The following is a 16,227-nucleotide window of genomic DNA, read 5'->3' as shown; positions in this document are numbered from 1 at the left end:
CTTTTATAGGTCTATCAAACATTAAGGAAAACTCTGAATGGAAAGATTATTTTTACTGGATATAGTGATGTTGATTCTGGGGCAAAATGTTCTTTTATATCAACAGTTACATTAGAAAATATTTTAATAGTTCTTTACATGGTTCTTTTTGTACTATGTTGCCTCATAAAACCATGAAAATAGAAAAAAGTCACCACCACATATTTAGATAAACCATTAATGTTTCTTTTTGGCTTCAGGGGAAGAAAAAAAAAAAAAGGGTACTTGAGCCATTTTATTTTATTTTATTTTATTTGGGGGGGGGGGGGGGGGGGACAGAGGGGGAACAGGAACACCACATCAAAAGGCTTTTTTATAATTCCCCTAACCATATAACCTCTGAGTTACATGAAGTAACTGAACATCTGAAAATGTTATATACATGTCTAACACTCAGAAGTGTATAATAAACAGATCTAGGATCATATGTTTTATCAGGCAATAACATATATGATATATGATATATACTGAAACTTAAGTTTCAGTAGTAATATTTGTTCTTTTACTGAAACAGTTTCTTCAAAAATAAAATCCTATCATTGTGTGACAACTATACATTGAAGGTGTATACTAAATATTCAAATTCTGATAGATTTCATATTTAACAAAGAGAGTGCTGTGTTCCTCCATATGTTCAAAGATGGAATGACACACAGCATAAGAATATGTGAAAGAGTTCTTTGAGTAATATGAGTTTTCCATGGCAACAACATCCAAAGTTGATTAAACCAATCCTGTAGAGATGGTGCCCGAGTACACATCCATTTTAAGATGATAACAACCTTAACACTCACCAGTAGATGGAAACATGTCTCCTTGTGTAGTCTACCTAAAGTCAAACAAATTTGGAGACTAGCCCAGTAGCTTGCTAACTGCTCTGAATGGATATATCCAGTTCAATAATTGGAGAAGTATACTTCATATTTTCCCCAGAAGGTACTGTTTTAACAGAAAACTGTCCTCTTTCTTACAGTTGTCTAAGCATAAACATAAAATGTTTTCTCATAATATCTTTCAAAGAGGTTGAAATCATAGAAATGTACTGAGAAAATATGAACTCTATAATTTTGCAGCACTATATCTGGAACTGAAATACTAAACTGTTGCACTTCTATTCTAAAAAATGGTTATTCTAGAATCAATGATAATCTTGCAAAAATGATAAATAATATTGTATGTTAAAATTTTTATGTCTTGAATTGAAATACTGTAGAATAAACTTCAGAGTTAATTCCTGTAGAAAGCTGTTAGCTCTTTACACCAAAAGGAGAGAATGTTTTGCAGGAGCTGTAGTGACTATATTCATTGTGTTCATTCCAGTTACTTCAGACTGAAAAGAGGGGTGAAGTCAATGAAGAAAGGTAGCTCCTTCAGAGAAATGTAGGAAATGTAAATACGGCGTACTTTTGGAATACATTCCCTCTCATTCTATAAACTACACAGATTATAAAGTGTGATATAGACATACTATCAATAATTGTACAATAGATATGTTCTCTTTCCTTTACCTGTATTTTAATACGTCAACTGCTTGATTGTAGCTATGCATATATGTAAAGTATCTTAATAAACCAGAAACTATCTAACCCCCAAAAATTGTCTTTTTGATTATTAAATAAAGCCTGTATAGGTGCTGAAAAAAAAAAGGTGTGTGTGGGGGGGGGGGGCGCGGAATTTCATAATACTGCTCCATAAAATCTATTGGAATATTTTGCTGTTTAACGAGATAAGACATTCTCAATTTTAGGTCAGGAGACCTTTTTATTACCTTGCAAAGTTGTTTGTTTATTTCAGAGTAATCTCTTGTTACAGCATTTTGCCACAGTATTTACCCATTTTAGAATCATAGAGTCATATAGTCTTTTATGTTGGAAAAGACTCTTAAGACCATCAAGTCCAAATATCAACCTGACACTAGCACGTCCATCACTAAACAATGTCCCTAAGTGAATGTTCCCCCAATAACAGCACCTACTGTAGTGACTGAGGAGAGGTAGCTTAATAGTTCTAACCTATAACCTATAACACTATACCTGACTGGGAGAGGAGAGATCCAATTATAGATATCAATATCTCTGCATAAAATTTAAAGAGCAATATGTCAGTAATGAAAAAAAAAAAAAGTCTATTTTTAAAAATTAGTCAATATAAACCAAACCAAAACAAAACAAAACAAAACCTGATAAGTAGACAATACCCTTTAAGTGGAAACAGCAGCAGTATTGAAGCATAAGTATTTCATTCTAAAAGTAATAAATGTGAGGAATAAGTTGTCAGGTAAGCCCACTGAAGCACATAGTGTAAATGAATTTAGGAGACAGCTAGAAGTTTTTATAGAGCTAGAGGCGAAATTAAAGTTAGTGACAAAGCAGGAAGAATAGGCTGAACTAACACATATAAAAGACAAGTTTTCTGGTTCTTCTCTCCAACATTTCTTTATGTTCATTACAGAGTGCATCTGGTACTTGTTATTTATGTTAGAGAAGGGCAGAAAAAAAGAAGTTGTTTCAAGTGCATTATCCCAAAGGTCCCAGAAACTTCACCTTCACTTCACTTACGGATAGGAAAAGTCAAAAAAAAAAAAAAAAAAAAGTAAAAGTTTAGACCTTAGCTGTACCTAATTTGACATTTTGGGAAGCTAACACAGCACAAAGCACCACTGGTAGGTCATAAGGGAGAAAACATAGAGTATATGGCTGATTTTACCTCATCTGCACTGTGTTAAGAATCATATTCTGTGCATTGTTTTTATTCTCCCATGCTGTCGGAGTCCTGGAACTGCATCAATAGCTCTTCACATTGGGTCTGATCCAGCTCTCACTGAAGTCAGTAGGAAGACTTTCATTGACTCACCTGTGAGCTGAGTAACTTTCAGCATACATCTATCATGTACAGGGCAAAAAAAAGTACTGGAGCTGGCATGTTTTGAACAAAATTGTTAGGATTATTTTTGGAAGGGAGGGGTGGAAACTGACGTTTACAATATTTTTCATTTATCTTAGCAGTGGAATGTTGTTTTTTTTCTAATTATTTAGTGAAAACATGGAAGGAATATCAAAGTATTTTATTTACCGGAACCAACTATGCAAAAAGGGAACAAGTTTCAATTTAAATACTGATTATTTTTTTTAAATAAAATTCATTTTGTAGGAGTTGGAATATAATAATAATTCTATTCTCTTTAGGTTTTGCTGCTGAAACTTGACACCTACAATGATTTTGAATATTTGGTATTTATATATCCACAAAAATGACTCGAGTGAAATTATTCATCTATATATAAATATACACATGGAAAAATCTGAACACATCATTCTTAATACTTTTGACATGTCTGTCTCAACCTTGATACATATAAAGTGCATGCATAAAGATCAGAATTGATGCTTATATATATTTGTTCATATTTATTATAGTTTATATACTATATGCAGTGGTAAATAGAACAAAATATAAAAATGCTGTTTCTCTGTATGGAATTAAAATTATATCTGTTGGGCTGTTTTTGTTGAAAGCTGAAGTGAACCATTCCACTGAATGTGTAAAAAAATGAATTGAGATAATGGAATTTTTATGTGTAAATAAGCAGTAAAATATTACCTTGAATTATGAACAGCAAGAAAGCTAAAGAGAAAGAAAAATTTGAAGTCTTATTTTGAGGTTTTATTACCCAGATTCAATAGACCTGCTTTTCTATCTATGGTCAAAAACACAGACTGGAAGTGCTGTAATAGTCATTTATAGCTGGATATTACACATCTCTAGACCTTATGGTGTTACTTGACAGCTAACAGTCTTTTGATGATTCTGTGTGATGCTGAAACACAGGATGGCTTAAGATAGTGGCAAAAGGGTCTAAAATGTCAAGTGGGGATTGGCATAATTATGGGCCCTCCAAGGATTTTTGTAGATATTAACTCCACACTGGCAAAAATAAATAAATAAATAAAATAAATGGTGAGACAGACCTTTGGAGACTATATAATCCAGTCGCTGTGCAAAGCGTCTTTATCATACTGGAGGATCTAATACAGAAAAGGAACTACCAACTGCTGTTTCAGCAAGTGAAAAATAATGTCATACAGTAGCCCTCTAGATACTATTTCAAAATTATAACATAATCATAAAATTATTTTAATTAAACTCTTATTCCTGTACAATTTCCAATACTAATCATAGTATTATTGCCACACATATCTTGTTCAGAATTTAGCTTTTGGGACATATTATCTCTTTTCAAGATTTTGATTATTCTGAGTCTAACTGATGATGACCATTTGATTTCATGAGGTCACAAATATTTACACATTTGACAAGGAAAAGTGACTATAGAAGTATTCTTTATCAATCAGAATTCTGAATGTTTACTATTTCATTTTTTCAGTGTACATGAATAAGTACACATTTGTGTACCTGGAATATACCTATTTATTAGCATGCATATTTAATTTGTTTTTAAGAATATGTGCAAGACAAATACATATGTATGCATTTTGCAGATGGAGTGATATTTTTATAACTATCCTCTAAGCCCATTATAAAATAATATAACATAGTTAATATGAAAACTATTTGAAATTCAATTTTTAAATTTAAATTTTAATTTATGTCATTATTAGATAAATGACAAAAAAAGAAAGATAATTATAAAAAGATAACTATGCCATTGTCAATTTTGAACTAATGAAGTGGTAATCAACCAACGAACCAAATCAACCAAAAAAAAAAAAGACAAAAAAACTTGTTCCTTGGAATTGATTAAAACATGGTAAACTGAATGTGAAATCTAAACAAGCCATAACTAGTTATCCCTACTATTTCTGATTGCTAGTGTCACAATTTACAGGCAGAGAGATGCAAAGAACTCAGGAAGGAAGGAAGGGAGTCTAATTCTTTTGATTCTGGTGGCATGTTTGTAGGGTGAATTGGAAGGACTGTGACAGATTCATGATACTTAACACTTGACTAAATTAGGGGTTTTGTCTCAGCAGAAATCCTCTCAAATCTTTGAAAGAGTAAGAAAAGTGCACCTTCCCATGCTGTAGAGCTATTTATTAGAAACTGACAAGCAGCAAGCTGAGAGGAGATATGAGCAGGTGCCTCTTTGTTATCTCCAGAGGCCTATTTAATTCCAGAGGAAGGTCTCAGGTGAGGTGTTATCTGCCTCTGGCTGGAAGGAAGCACCAGTCAAGTGAGGCTTGTGCTGGCAACATCTAAGCTAAGTGCCTTGAGCTAGCAGGGTGAATATATCCTAAATATCCATTCTGGATAAGTAGATTAGAACACTTTCTAAATATCACCAAAAATCTTCTTCAAATATTTGGAGCTTCTTTACTTTTGTTGTTAATTTGTTTTTAGACAAAATTTGAAGTTCTAGTAAATAAAACAGCCTGAGGGCTATCTCCCTTCTTAGAAAACTTGTAAAAAGTTTCTCCTAGCATTGTAGGAGAATAAATAAATAACTTCAAAAAAGCCAAGAGATTTTTTGTTTGTTTGTTTGTTTTAATAAACCTCTTCTGAACATAAGTAAATACATTATGAAAACATGCTGCAGATCTTAGTTATGGGAACAAGTATAATACGTAGCCATATTTATTTTTTGTGCAGGTGTGACCCCTGAATCAGTTGTGGCTACCTGCCTTAAATACTATTTAACTTCTGTGGGTCCACCATTGTCCTTACATACAGGTTTACCAAACATAAGTAGCCATTACTTTGAAATCAAATTTTCTTTTTTAATCTCTTTACCATGATTTTCTGTGGTCCAAGGTCCCTGGTGGCACCCAGGCTGTTGAAAGGTGTAAAGTCTGGTAACCATTTTAATATGTTCTTACCTCCAATGAATTGTTCAGTCTTTAGCAATTTAACTATACAGTTCATTCAAGCTACCACATATGTTACATGTATATATATATATATATATGTTATATTATTTCTGGAAGTATTTCAGTTTTCACCTTATTTTGCTTTAAATTAGAACTATAAAATATGAGCAAAATTAAAAATGCACAGTAATTTATAGCATGATGAATATCTAGTTAAATTGACTGGTGGAGGGTTTTTCTTTTTTTCTTTTTCTCTTTTTTCTCCTCCTTTTTTTTTTTTTTTTTTTTTTTTTTTGGTACATTCTCATTTTAAAGTATATTATAACTTCCAGGGTTATGATTGTTTGCAATCCATTTTTAAAGCACTTAAAATGTAAAGTGAAACAGAGATGATAGAAAATCTGAATATGTGAAAACACATTGCTGACATTGAATTAACTTGATATACAAGTGCTTAAACTTTTGGTACCCACTGTGGAGATAAATGATTATCTCTTTCAATTAGGAGATATGCATTATTAACATCTTGCAAATATATTATTTTGAATTTTATTTTATGATAAGTAATATAAATGTAGTAAGTCAAGCAAAACATAATAGATTGTTAAAATAAGAAACAGTATGTACTTATATTTACATTCATATCTAAATGAATATTTGCATTCAAATAGAAATGTAATATAAAGTTAATAACAAAGTACAGAAAGAAAGAAAGTTGTATGATGAAGTCCTATGAAACCTCTACCAGAAGAGGTCATATTTCATGGTGTTGTCAAATGCATTTTCTGTAATGGTCATAAGGTCTGTGATATTCAATTACATAATTTTTTGCTAGCAAATAAAATTTCCGATTTGAATATCTATTACTTAAAACAATGCAATCAAGAGTTGGTTCTACAGTATCTATACAGAAAGGTATTGCCTATTCCAGTCCTAGGAGGGAAAGATCACTTCTACAACAACAAAAAAGAGTATTCCCTAAATACTCTCTTATTTTGCTGCATCATCATTTTTAATAATGGCAACAATCCAGACCCACGTAGAATTTAAACAGGAAAGAGCATAGAGGTAGAAAAAAATAGCTTTTCAGACAACCATGGTTGTCCTTTGTCCCCAGGACAGCTGCATTGTAAGTTTCAATTCACATACAGAGGAAAAAAAAATAAAAATAAAAATAAAAATAAAAAAATAAAAATAATAAAAAATAAAAATAAAAATGTACTAGAGCACATTAATCCAGAGAAAAACAATTTAGCAGTGACATCATCAAAGACACCCACCATGAGGGTGGTTCTAATTTCACATACCTCTGGTCATCTAACAATTAGACATCAGGCCACAGTTAGACCTCCAGGTTCCTCCTTGGTCTGAAGATAAACTGGCACCTGCAGTGATGATTCACTCCATCTGCCTCAGGATGTGAGACAGGGAGCATAAATCTCTCTCTGCAGGTGCTTTTCTGTAACCGTTTGTTATAGAGACCATGAAGACTAGTCTAGAGCACTAGCAAGTCCTGTAATCCCAAAGGATTAAATCACATCAAATGTCTAATTTTACCGGGGAAATTCAAGTGTTCCCACAGAAAACAAACAAAAAATAATTTTGAAAAAGAAGACTTAGATTCTTCAATCCTTCTAATATTTTTTGAAATAAATAAATAAATAAATCTTAAATATTCATATAAGCCTAGAGACAAGGTGTTGGGTTCAAATTTGCCAAAATTTTTGAAGCAACATTCAAGCAACCTGTATTTATAAATATCTGTACTGTTTCACATGGTTATAATAGAATATGATTCTTAATACAAGGAGATTCTCAACACTTACTTAAAGTAACTCAAAACTACGTAAGATCCATTGTTTTGAAATGTCACAAAGCAGCTTAGTGTTATCACACAGAGGTATAATGTTTCTCTCCATGAAATATGATTAAAAGTGTATCTTGCTACTTACGTGTGTCTTCCTTTCTGCTTTGTGTCTCTTCGCAGTGGATTTAATGCTTGTGTCAAGCCAGTAATGTAATGAAGTAATAATAGCTTCACACAAACTGACAGCGAACAGGAAGTTATATAAGGCAGTGAAAACAGAACTCTACTTACTCACCAAAACTACTTTAAAATAATGTTAATTGTTATTACACTATTTATTTTTTTTTTGCCCAAGAGATAAGAGGGATAAGGTTTAGCTCTATAAAAATTCTACATTTTTGGGTCAGTTCAAAAAGTTTTTAAATGGACTATGTTGTGTAAGTCTATTTATTTGTGCTCACAATACCTTAGATTTTCTTTACATTGTATAAATTCAAATGTTGCATTCAGTGTTCCAAGACAATGTTGTATTTTTGGAGCACCAGTTTAAATATCCTCACTTTTTATTTAATCTTCCCTCAAACATTCTCTACTCAACTTCATTATAGAAACACTGGTGTTAAATAGAATTAAGATAAATTTATTTGCCATCATTTTTATAATTTTCCTGCAATACTTTCATATATTTCCAAAACTTCCTAGTTTTAGAATGTTCCTTGCATGATTTGGATTGTCTTTGTTCATACAGTTATGCAATAGTTACTGAGTTACATTCAGGCACATATATACAAATAAATCCAGCCTGGATTTAAAAATCTCAGGATCATGCTAAAACCCATATCTTGTTTAAAGAGAAGACTGTAGGAAACGTCATGAGACGTTTGGAGTTGCGCTATTATTCTTAGCTGATTGAAGTATTCATCATAAGACATGTATTTGCTGAATGTAGCCCTTTATTCTGTCTCTATGAACAGACGGAAATTTGTATACATTTTGTTTCTCCAAATTGCTCCACTAGTCACTGCAAATATATTCAAGCTTTGAGATTTTTATGAACTTTAGCAGAATATTCATAGTATAATATTTGTAATTCACTATTTAAGCTTTGATTGGTCTCCAGACCAACTTAGTTCTTGCAATCCTAAATTTTAAGCCTAGAGGGACTCTAATGATGTTTAGGCTCATCTCCTGCTCACAAAAAGGACTCTCTTTACCCAGAGGAGCATTAGAATTGATTTCAGAATGAGGAGAATGGATAAAAACTTATATGAAATGATAACTTTGTTTCTCTACTGCCTTTTAGTTTGCCTCTTTTTAAAAGATATCATTGTAAGTATACGTAAAAGAGTGTCTGCTCCTGTAAGTGTACATGGTCAAGGGCCTTTTCCAAGTCAATAAGGGATGAAAAGAAAGGAAGAAAGTGATGGGAACCAAGTCTGGTCAGTCACACTAATTTACAAGATTGTGTGAGAATGTGGGAATGTTGATTGCAACAGGGTTATCTGACTGAGGACTTCTAGTCTGGAAGACAATCACAAGAAACAAACTTCCAAGTTGCACTAATTGGTAGGCTAATAAGCCACAGGTGTACTTCCAGAAAGGATGAACCTTGCAGCTGAGAATATTGTGAACCAGGGGGCACAGACTAGTTGGGTCCAAAACCTGTAGAGTTCTGCAAATTCATTGGTGGTGTGCAGGGGGAAGAGAGAGGAAGAAGAAAAAGAGAGGGAAGATAGGTAGAAAAGGATAGAAAAGGGATGGTTGTGTGTAAAATGGGACAGGACAGTACACTTATCTGGCTGAGGTCTGTACCTGACCTTGGCCTGTCACGTTGTCTTATATGTCCTTGTTAATTTACTTGACTCTTTCTCTGCATACTCACACTCTCTATCCCATGTGTGTGTGCTGTGAGGACTAAGTGCCAGATACTGGTAAGAATTATGTGTGACTGAAACTGATGCTAGCTACTGGAGTCAGGCCAGGGCTGTGGGTACCCATGGTCTGTGGTGCCAGCTGCTGGAGTGAGTGGGGGCCTTAGCATCAGTCATTGGAGAGTCCATAGCTCTCTTGATCTACTGAAGATCCTACAGTCTTTATGCCTGGAGTGCTAACTCCTGGGGAGCTGGCCTGAGTGAAATGGATGCCCGCTACTGAAGTCGGACTGGCAGGGGGGCAGGGCTGGCCTGTGGTGCCAGCTACTGGAATGAGTCGGAGGTCTCAATGCCAGCTACTGGAGTGAGTAGGAGTCTTTTACTCCCAGCCACTGGAGCTGTGCTCCCAAACCAGCTACTGAGGGGGGACCAGTATGACAGTGGTCTCGTACATGACTTGGAAGGATTAAGCTGTGGTGCCAGCTACTGGGGGTTTAGTATAAGTCGAATTTAGTACCAGCTACTGGAGTCAGGCCCAGGGAGTGCATACCTTTTCATCTCTTGCTTCCTTTACACATGTCACTATGGGAGAATCCTTATGGGAGAATCCTTATACTTATTTGTATGCTGTACGCGAGTGAAGCAACCCAGACTATTTACAGTCCACTGTGCAGTTTAACCCAGACACTTGACTTTAAACACAGGCTGCCTGAATCCAACATGAATTTGTAAATGAAACTGAGTTTGACAGGTTACTTTGTGAAATTTACCCTTCTTTATGCCTGTGCAAATAAATTTGCTGTCAAGTAAGCCAGCGTGCACCATTTATGAAATTGAATTGATTTCTCTTTTGCTAATATTCTGCTTGGTTGCTGCTTTTATAGAATCATAGAATCATTAGGGTTGGAAAAGACCTCCAAGATCATCTGGTCCAACCATCACCCTACTACCAGTGCCACACACTAAACCATGTCCCTAAGTACCAGGTCCAACCTTTCCTTAAACACCACTAGGGACGGTGACTCCACCACCTCCCTGGGCAACCCCTTCCAATGCCTGACTACTCTTTCTGAGATGAAATGTCTCCTAATTTCCAATCTAAAACTCTACTGGCGCAACTTGAGGCCATTCCATCTAGTCCTATCACTAGTTATTTGCGAGAAAAGGCTGACCCCCAGCTCTCCACAACTTCCTTTCAGGTAGTTGTAGAGAGCAATAATAAATTACCTATGTTGGACCTCATCCCACTGACCTCTGCCCATCGACCCATCCTGTACAGGTCCCTCTGCAGGGCCTTCCTACTCTCCGGCAATTGACACTTCCCCCAGCCTTGTCGTCATCTGCAAGCTTACTGAGGGTGCACTTAATTCCCTCATCCAAATCATCAATAAATACATTAAAGAGAATGGACCCCAACACCAACCCCTCAGGAACCCCACTGGTGACCGGTCACCAGCTGGATTTCACTCTGTTCACCACCCCTCTCTGGGCCCGGCCATCCAGACAGTTTTTAACCCAGCAAAGACTGTACCTGTCCAAGCCATGGGATGCCAGTTTCTCCAGGAGAATATTGTCGGAGACCGTGTCAAAAGCCTTGCTGAAGTCTAGGTAGACTACATCAACAGGCTTTCCCTCATCCACCAGGCGGGTCACCCAGTCATAGAAGGAGATGAGGTTGGTCAGGCAGGACTTGCCTTTCATGAACCCATGCTGACTGGGCCTGATCCCCCGGTTGTCCCACATATGCTGCATGATTGCATTCAAGATGACCTGTTCTGTCACCTTTCCTGGCACTGAGGTCAGGCTGACAGCTCTGTAGTTCCCTGGGTCCTCCTTACAACCCTTCTTACAGATAGGCATCACATTAGCAAGTCTCCAGGACCTCTCTGGATGACATGACTGCTGATAGATGATGGAAAGCAGCCCAGCAACCACATTTGCCAACTCCCTCAGCACCCTCGGGTGCATTCCATCTGGCCCCATGGATTTGTGACAGTCCAGGTGGAGCAGCAGGTCTCTAACTGTTTCCACCTGAACTATGGGGGGTTTCTTCTGATTCCCATCCCAGACTTCCAGGTTGGGAGGCTGAGTACTGTGAGGATAAGTGGTCTGGCTAGTAAAGACAGATCCAAAGAAGGCTTTAAGAACCTCAGCCTTTTTCTTATCCTCAGTAGTCATGTTCCCCCTTGTGTCCAGCAAAGAATGGAGATTCTCCTTGGCCCTCCTTTTGCCGTTGATATATTTATAAAAACATATATATATTTTTTTTATCCTTAACCATAGTGGCCAGGTCGAGTTCATGCTGGGCTTTGGTCTTCCTGATTTTTCTCTGCATATGCTGGAAACTTCCTTGTACTCTTCCTGAGTTGCCTGCCTCTTCTTCCATCAGATAGATATTGTATGTGGCAACAATTATATGTTTTTTACAACAACCATTACAAGAACGTATTTGAATATGTTCTCCAGCTGATAGCTATTGGTAAATTTTCATTACTCTTAACAGTAGTATTTCTTTTTAATGAAACATCCACATTAAATAATCTAATTTGTTTCAAAACAACCACTGAAGAATTTTTAAATGCAAAAATTATAATAATAATTTAAAAAATAAAAATCCAAAGATTGCAGGCTTTATAGAACATATTATAGACTTCATGCCTAAATCTAGTGACAGGTTTTCATTATCACAACAATATCTAAGGGAATCAAGCTATAAGTGGCTATATTATACAAAGTGCTACATAAATACAAGAAGATCAATTCTAGAAAAACTAGCTGTCTATGAGATGCTTCACAAATTATAAAGGTGTATTTTTATCTAATTCTGAAATTTCTTATAAAGCATAATGAAATGAAGTTAGTTATCTGTGGATGAAAGACATCTAATGAAAAAAAAGTAAAAATTTTGGTAATTTCTTAAAAAAAAAAAAAAAAAAAGGACCGAGTGATCCTTCTAACTTAGCTTAAATAGTAAAATTTCTATTAGAGTTAAAGTTAAAAATCAGAGCCCATTTCTTCTTAGTTAGGTTCTAAAGATGACCGCTTGTGAAACATATATAAGGTTTCTGTAACCCCATTTGTATAGTTGGCATTTCAGACTGTGGGAATAAAGGTATTTTAGTAAAACATATTAGTCATTCACACTCTTTTATCACAAGTTTTGCACCCTGGAAAGTGAAAACTCTGATGTCCTTGAAAGTTTTCTTGGAAGCCTAAAACTCAGTACTATACTCACTCAGATACACTGCAACAGTCCCTGTCAGTATCTGTCTTTCTGAAACCAAGATTAGGTTAGAGACCACACAAGAAATGGACAAGAAAGCTGCCCTTTTGATGGTTTATGATTTATTTTATTATTTTTTTTCTAGTGCATGACTCCATTTATCTTTGAGGTTTGTCAAAAATGTTTAGTTAGCCACTAGCATTCTAGACTAGACAGTTTCTTTTTTATCATTTTGAGCATCAGCTGTGTCTCATGTAGCCATGCAAAAAAGAATAGACTATAGGTTATTTTTCTTGTAGAATTTGAACAATTGAACATTATAGCTATTGTTTCTCTGCTTCAAATGATGACAAATGCTTTTAATGATAACTACTATTTTGGGTTCTTCATTAATTCTGATATGTAAAAATTTCTTTATTTGGAAGTCATTAGCTTTGTACAGAATGATTAAGCTTGCAAACAAAAGCTTTCTAAGGTTTCATTTTTGTTTTCAATAGTAATGTATCTTTTATAGTTTTGGACTTCTGATGGCTTTTTATAAATTAGAGTGAATATGAATATATACATATATTTTTCCAAAATCATATCTGGTATAGATTTCAACAATACTAAAAAATAAGTAGCTGTAGAATTAGGGTAGCAAATCAAACAAACATAAAACAAAAGACAAATAATATAAATCTTAGACAAGGTAACATCACAAAGGATTAAGGCATAAAAATTTCTTAAACACACTAACCACAAAATTAGAATATCAGTCTAAGCACTTTTTTTTAAGAAGACCTTGGTTGTTCAGGTCTTCTCAGTCCAAGTCCTTTAGAAATGTAAAGAAGGAGTAATTTCTCTGAGTATTTATTCCATATTCACTTCTTTCCCTACAGGACTCTTAAAAATTTAAACACTTTTTTTTTTTTTTTTTAATAAAACCCATTAAAGGCTTTTTTTTTTTTTTTAAGTTAAATGTTTGGGTTCCTACCATTTATTCAGTCTTCAGGAGAAAACTTCAGTTAGTTACCGAAAGACTAGATTCCATATTTGCTGATGAATTTTTTTGACAGCAGAATTAAACACAGAACGTTTATAGTAAATATGGCATGGGCAAATGCAGTGTGTCTTGCTCATATCTTTATTGTTTCATCATCAATTATCTTGAAAGTGCCTTGGCTTTTTCTTTTCCTGCAAAAGTCCTATCTAAAAATGTTAGTATATTTTATGGAACATTTAGTACTTGATCCGGCTGCTAAAACTGCCACAGGCATGAACATTGTAATGTGGACAACTTCTCAGCAGGAACTGAAATTCCAAATAATTTCATGTCTGTTAATGAAGAGGTCAATGTATAGTGTCAATGTTCTGCAAAAAGACCTCATAGACCATTAGCAGTTCCTGAAACCAGCCATGCTAAAAGACAGAACTTTTGAAATCAGATGAATACTTTGAATCTTCAGTCATTGACAAATATTTTATTCTTAACACTTTCTTACTTGTGTAGTGTATTATTATTATTATTAGTAGTAGTAGTAGTAGTAGTATGCTGATAACCTGGGACTAGTAGAGAGTGACTTCCAAATAATGTTGCTGTAAAATAGAATGAAACAATAACAATATTGACTAAGTGATTACATATATTTGTGTGTGTGTGTGTATTGAAGTCCAGCTTCTGTGATGTTTGAGAGGGACTATAGCCCAATTCCTTCATGTTGCAAAAAATAAAAAATTTAATATATATATTTTTTGGATCTTAGTTTTATATGTTGAAATTGATATTTATTAATATTTATTCATATTTAGAAGTCGATTGTAGCTACATCTGTTTAAAACTTTCCTTTTTTATCTAACTGGGTTGTGATTCCAAAATACAAAGACATAAAAATCTATTCTCAAACATATTTCACCTGTTTTAATTGAATAGAAAGGAGGGTATAATCTTTCATACAGATATGTAATTTTCAATCTTCACATAGTCTCCTAATCAAGAAGATTTATTAGTACAAAAATTATTTGCAGTATATTAGTGATCTCAAATATGTAATTCACAAGAATACAAAAGATATGTACAAAGCAAAGAGCTTTAAATTGGAAATAAAAGAGTACCAAGAGAATGGTTCTAAAAGCCACAAATAGACACCCTAGTCTCTCATGTTTATTCAGATTATGCAGTAATTATAACACTGCTTTGCTAAGTTAGGACTTAGTTTGCTAAAATGCCGCAGATTTCTATTTGCTTCTTATTCCTGTACAATCTGTCTCCGTCCAGCCCTGTTATCATGACTGTCTAAAATCCTAAGTGAGACAAGAAGGATTCAAGAGTGGTTAAGAGAAGGCTGGAAATGAATGTAAAGTAAACACAAAATAAGAAAAGACATAGCTAGGGAAAACTGATATGTAAAGTATGTTCTGAACATTAGCATAAAACAGATTGACACTGTAATATACTGTATTTATAATATGGCAATAATTACAGTAATGACACTGTTATTATACTTCAAGAAGTTCCTAATGTTACTTTGCCATCACTTCCTCAGCAAATGATTTCTTTTTACTTTGACAAATGAAAAATACTTGAACAATTGAAATGTAATCTTTGGCCTTATTTAGTGTAAGTATTCAAACTGTAGATATTTTATTTCTATTATTACTACTATTTTCACAAAAACAAGTAAAGATATAGTTCTCAACATAGAAGTTCTATCTTAGAGAATGTATTAGAACTATATGTTCTAATACAGATTTACAGATTAAATTAAACATAAGAGATGTACTCCAAATTATAAAAAGTAAAAGAGAAAAGATGTTGAAGACCAATAACCTGAAAAACAAAATATTCATTCAAATGTTTCTTGTTCAAGTTAATTTTGTACTAATAAAAATGGACATTTTCATGTATTCAATCACTTCCCATTTCTGTGGCTTAGAACAGAGATTTTTATTTTTATTTTATTTATTTATTTTTTTTTGTAAGTATGGGGAGAATTTAGCACAGAAAGTAAATCTTCAAAGCGGCCTTTTGAGTGACTTGTTTCTGTCATAGAAGAAAATCATGCCAGGCTGCATTAAAGATGTCTCAATTTTCCCATGCTCTTCTATAAATTTGGATTGAAGTACAAAGGTTAATAGCCTTTCTGGAATCATTTTTCCTTGAAGCCGCAGTAGCGTTTGCCTCTGTTATAAAGGATCAGTCTTATCCTTTCAGCAACACAGAGGCAACGACAAACCGGGTTAAATTCCACCTTTGAGTTAAATACACATAAGCTGATAGACTGGCCTTTTTGTTTACTTGCTATGAATAAAAAGAATCTCTTTCTATCATCTCATGTATGCAGCAGCAAACAAAGCTTAAACTATCAGGGAATCAATGCTTGTCCTTTTCACAATTGTGAAATTAGGTTACCATTTCCGTGTATTTTTCTTCTTGGGGATTTATTTTGTCCTAGTAACTAAACTTGTTTGTTCCATAGACTG

This window comes from Cygnus atratus, chromosome 3, assembly GCF_013377495.2.
Source record: "Cygnus atratus isolate AKBS03 ecotype Queensland, Australia chromosome 3, CAtr_DNAZoo_HiC_assembly, whole genome shotgun sequence".
NCBI lineage: Eukaryota > Metazoa > Chordata > Aves > Anseriformes > Anatidae > Cygnus > Cygnus atratus.
The sequence above is the reverse complement of the archived record's forward strand: the minus strand, read 5'-3'. Positions refer to the sequence as shown.